Below are 6,060 nucleotides of genomic sequence, written 5' to 3'. Positions count from 1 at the left end.
GTAGAAGTTCAAGTTGCTCTTTGTTAAAGAGAACTGGTTCAGAAGTGCCATTTTCATTAGTTGAGGATGTGGCATTGCCGTGACTTTCATGAGATAAGCGTGAGGGCTTCTAGTCGGCTGGTTTCCCATGGAGCTTCCAACATGCTTTTCTGGTATGCCCTGGTTTTCGACAATGATCACACCAGGGCCTCCCCTTTTTTATCCTGCTATCTGGGTTACTTGGTTGAGGGCCGCGTATGGCTAGAGCTATTCCTTCCATGGTGGGCTGATTGTTTGGAGTTCCCAACATCACCTTTTTTCGCCTTTCTTCTCTTCTTACCTCCGAGAAGGCTTCTCTTAGACTTGGTGGAGGCTTTGTTCCCAAAATCCTTCCACGTACCTCATCTAAATCTTTGTTAAGTCCCATTAGAAACTTGAACACCCATTTTTTCTCAATGATCCGCGTATACTGAATTCCATCATTTGGACTTTCCCAATCGTGCTCTTCAAACATATCTAACTGCTACCAGTAACGAGTTAGATTATTATAGTATTGGGTAACAGAAGATTCGTCTTGTCAGAGATCATGAAGGATCGTCTCCACACCAAACAATTTGACGGTATTTTCATTACTGGAGTAAGTTTCTTTTGCAGCATCCCAAATTTCCTTGGCAGTACCATATAGAAGGAAATTTTCACCTATATCATTGATCATGGAATTGATCAACCAGGACATAACCATGCTGTCCTCGGCTTTCCATGATCTATATTTGGGGTCTTTCTCTCCTGGTGAGGCCGAGAGACCTGTGAGATGATCATCCTTGCCTTTTCCTCGGACAAACATGAGAATGGATTGAGACCACTGCAAGAAATTGTGCCCATTTAACTTGTGACTTGTGATTGGAATAACACCGCTGTTATCTCCACTGTTTCCAGTAACTGGAATTTCCTAACTGGAGTTGGAGCTTTCTCGTTCAATTGTCATACCATATTTCGTCATAGAGAATGATCACGAGATGACGGTGATGAAAGAAGGAAAAAAATGAATAGAGCGAGGAAAAAATTGAGAGAATAGGCTGGAGAGGGATGATCAGTTCAGAGAACCTGACTCTGATACCATGAAAATTTCTGAATTGAAGAATTGAATCTGCCACACCTTTATTTTGATACAAAGAGGTCATTATATACAAGAGGGCTGAGTGATTTCTGCCCTTATTTCTAGTAACTCAACTAATTCTTAGGCTGTAATTAGCAGAGAAAATCAAGGTATATAATTCCTGATTTTACTCAATCAACTTATTAAGGAAAAAAACAAAATACGGAAAGATTGAATATAGGAAAACAGTATTTGTACAACAACTATTTTACTAGTGGATTTTCAACACTTTTAAACTTGTATTTTTCTACTTGTACACCGGGGTTGAATAGACCCCCTCACAAAAGGAGGCCCACGTCACCGGGGTGTGACACTCCTATGTATAAGTAGACAAACCCTTTAAACTTTATAAAAAGCTCAAAGATATCTCTTCACCTTCTAAAAATATTTCTAACCTCCCATAGTTCTAATTTTGTGCATAGTATACACCTTGGCCACTTTTTGAGCCACATATAGCCTTTGAGTGATTTGAATAAAAATTAGATTTTCAATAAATTTTGACAAAAGTTGGTGAAATGTTTGATTGAAAAATTGATAAAATTTGTGAACTCCAAGAAATATGTGATAGAAATGAGTTATAGGAAATTGAGGATAATCTATTTCAAAGTTGAGATACTTAACATGCTCTCATAAAATAAAATATGAAATTCTCTTTGATTCGTTGCATTTTATTATTCCCTTTTATAATAAATTAATACTTAAAAGATTTTGTGCATAAATAATTTTAAATATGGGTGCTACTAGAATTTCAAACTTTATTGAAGTATTTGGTAAGAAATTATTTAAATTAATTATTTTTATTAAACATTAACAAACGCAAACTTATCAATATAAATCATATTCATAAAGTTATAAACTAAAACAAGATTATGTACTTTTCACAAATGAATCGTTTGAATATTAATTATTACAGTATTTCAAAATAATATCACTGTATCCTTTTTCATTTGATATTTAATTGTAAGTTAATTACATTAATACCACCGTTTTTGTTAATCACACCATATTTTTTTTATAGCAACGAATCTTCAATCTTTGCTCATTTTTCACCAAAGTCTTTAATATTTTTTTAGTACTATTTGACGACCATTATTTGAAGAAAATAGAGTTCTGAATAGTGATTTTTAGGAGAATGTGTGATTAAAATGTAGGAAATAGTTTTAAATTTACTTGCAGAATATTTTATTGTGTGAGTTTGTGGTTGAAAATAAGTATGCAGAAAAAAGAGTATGAAAAGAATGATTGTCAAACTACAAGGGCTTAATTATATTCTTATCTTCAATCTTCAATTAATTGTCATATTTTATTTCAAAAGATGATTTTCTATTCAAATATTGTATAGAGTGTTTGTTAATGAAAGAGAAATATTTTGTCAAATTTTTCTAATTCTTAATTTTTTTTTATTTAAGAATATAATGAATAAATAAGTCTTTTTATGCCTTTCTTACATATTTTTGGGAGAAAAATGTGATTAAAGACAAGATGCGTTATTTAACAGAATGCTAAGCATAAAATGCAACAGCGACAATTGGGGACGTGAGTGCAGAAAGGAGTAAAGACTGGGACTCTAGTTTCAATAAAAATGTGACATGCTTAACAAAAATTGCGGTGTGAATATAATTATTCTTACCTTTAAATAACTATTTTGTTAAATTAATATAACATGTTAAACAAGCTCTATATATAACATTTCAATTTATATTATTATAGTTCATTTTGAGAAATTAACTACAGCTAATTGTAGAAAATTTCATCGCTTTCTTCACAATGATATTTTATCCGTATCAACCCGTTTTAGATGATATATAGCTCAACAACTGGCCAGGGATAAATTGAGATTAATGTTGTTTTTGAAATGTGAGGTGTCTCCACTGTTACTTGCATCTAGTAGTATATTTTGAGTAGTGAACACATTATTTTTTATATTATCAAACTAATAATATGCAAAATTGTCTAATGAAAAATATTAGTATAAGCCAACAAATGTAAGAAAAAAAATACAGAAACACATTCCTTCGTCACTACTTTTTGACAAGAGTGATTGATATTAATTTGCAAAATAATTGGAAATAAACACACACTTAAAACGGAATTAGATTAAAAAGGTAAATTTCTACACAACAATCAATCATCGAAAGAGAAATTTTGGACCACTCCAAATATGTCTAGTAGTGATCTACCGTTTATTCCATAGTAGAAAAATAAAAAATAAAAAATTCCATAGTGATCTACCGCAGCAAATTGAACCCAACTAGGGATGACAATTTCTCCGTCCCCAATCTGTCCCTCTTCGTTAGTTAAATAGTGAAGGAAGGAGAACATGATCTCATCTTGAATTCCTCGAACCTGATCCAAATATTTCTATTTTATTTATTTTTACATTTTTCGATTTTAATCGTATTTTAAAAAATGAAAAATAATAGAACGGATTGTAAATAAAAGTTTTTTAATCCCCACCCCGCTCATTTTTGAATGTGCAGCTTGGCACTAGTTCTGCGGGTTGGGCATAGGAACGGCAAAATTCTCTCCCTAGTCATGCATTTTCTATCCAAAATAGTAAAGGAATTGGGAAATCCCGTCATAGAATTTATTTGTTTTTATGTTTTTTAATTTCATTTGTATTTGAAAATTAAAGATAATATTAAAGTAAAAATTAAATTATTGATTAAGTGGGTGGTGAATGGTTTTACCACCAATCATGAGACACTCTTGGACGGTGTAAATATTGTCTACAAACCACCGATCATGAGACACTCTTTAGGGTAATCTATTACATATTTCTTAATTTATTTATTTTATTGCATTTTGGTCTCCCATAAGATTATATATAAATGAATAAGCATAAAAATATTCATATCATAAGGCGTAACATATAGTTTTACATAGCTGTTAACATATATTGGCTTTCCTTCTTTATCTAGATTTAAAACTCACTATGTTAAAAAGTAAAAACACTGTGTAAATTTAGAGAGATCCCTTATTCAAGAAGTTGATATAATATCAATAAAATGGAAGACTAAACCAAAATTAATAGTCTTATTGTGTCAAAAGAATAAGCTATTTGCAATATTTGTTGATAATCCATATGTTGTCAAATTTTTGTGTTGTTGATTTGAAAAACAATTTTTAAAATGAATTTTATAAATACATGACAACTCGTGGTTGTACATGCATCATCACTGATGAGTGTATATTACTCATATTTTAAATATCATCTAAGCTTGATATTTAGCTAATTCCTACGAATTTAGAGCGTTTTAATGTTTGTTTTAATATTGTGATATGATTGAAGGAAATAAATAAAAGTTGGTAAAATTGGGCAATGGGCTAAATTGTAAGAGATCCAAAGTTTGGGGAATAAAGTGCAAATACACAAAATTTGTGTCGGACCTCACAATAAATATTCAAGAGTGCTACGAGTCAATTGGATAGAGAAAAAAAAATCAAAGGAATGAAATATATCCAAATTATGGTTACACATTAATTTCCAATCAAAAAAGTTATGCTCCGAATTTTTAGTCTTATATTGAGACCCATTTTTGATAGAACAAATATTCGAATTGTAAAATGATATCTGAAGCAAAGTTGTATCCTTTTGAGTTAAATTTCTAACGCATTTTGAATTACCTCAATCGAATATCGAAAAAAAGTTATGATAAAAATTCTGAAAGATGGCAGTGCCATTTTTCCAACCGAAGTGAGTGCTACAACACCCATCTTGGGAGCCGCAACGCTCATCTTGCTGAAAATCAACAGTATCGCGGCACCATAGTGCCCGTCTTGGGTGCTGTCGGGCGAGAAAAAGAAATTTTGAATTTTTTGGACTCTTTTCTTGACCCAGTCCAATTCTAATTCATCCAATACTTCAAAATACTATAAATACAAACATAAATACCATAATTCAATGGGGGGAATTTAACCAAATAAGAAGCAAGCAATCATCAAGAAATCAAGAACAAAATCACAAAGGAGATTGAAGATCTATCAAAACTAGTAATATTATCTTTAATTTAATTGTTTTATTAAGACATATATAACATTTTTTTAAATAAATAATGGAACCAATAAAGAAAATTAACTAATAAACTAACGAAGTTAGAGCAACCTTGCAAAAGATACAAAAACTCCCCCTTTGGAGACACTCAATCATGTAAAAAATCAGTGTTTCATTGATCTAAATAAAGATTTATTACTGATTAGATGCATTCTTAATTCTTTAGAAGGTTAGCTTATTCGAACAATTACCCACGTGGGAATAAGTCAATAAAAGGACTTATTTGCTTGTCTATTCATAAAGATTTTAAAGGTACATTTCCTAACTTTGATTTACGATTGCATGGATCTTGTAACAGGAATATGAAAGATTTTCACATGCCATAATCTAGAAATTGAAGGGAAAAGAAGAAGAAGAAGAAGAAGCTATCAATAGACAGTGCTGTATGCTTTTTAAATTAACGATATCTTAGGGCAATACTTTACGTCTTTGGTTTTAACAATAGAGTTAGTTCAGAATTTAATGTCGTATAAATCTTATTTTGTCGGTGTTAGTATTTTTTCGTCGAGAGAATTTGTCGATATTCAATATATAGCTCTAAGTCATGCTTTATTTTGTTGATTTTTTTTTTCTTACTTCTTTAGCAAGAAAGCTAGTCAGTGTTTTTCGAAGGAGTTAGACACTCAAGTATTATTGTAAATCACGCCTATCTTATTCTATCATGGTCTTATCTTTGTTGATGAGAGAGTTAATTTTCACATTCTACATTTTGCCTAAGAGTTGTGCATCCCATACTTCGTTCATGATTTCATATGACTTTACTTTCATAGAAAATAGAGAGATCATCTATTACTATTTTATATTCTTAAATTGTAGGTAACATTTTCGATTGATTCTATAATTCACGATAACTAAAATTTTAACAAATTAT

The sequence above is a fragment of the Olea europaea genome, chromosome 15, assembly GCF_002742605.1.
Source record: "Olea europaea var. sylvestris chromosome 15, O_europaea_v1, whole genome shotgun sequence".
Taxonomy (NCBI): domain Eukaryota; kingdom Viridiplantae; phylum Streptophyta; class Magnoliopsida; order Lamiales; family Oleaceae; genus Olea; species Olea europaea.
This window is presented reverse-complemented; position numbering follows the sequence as displayed.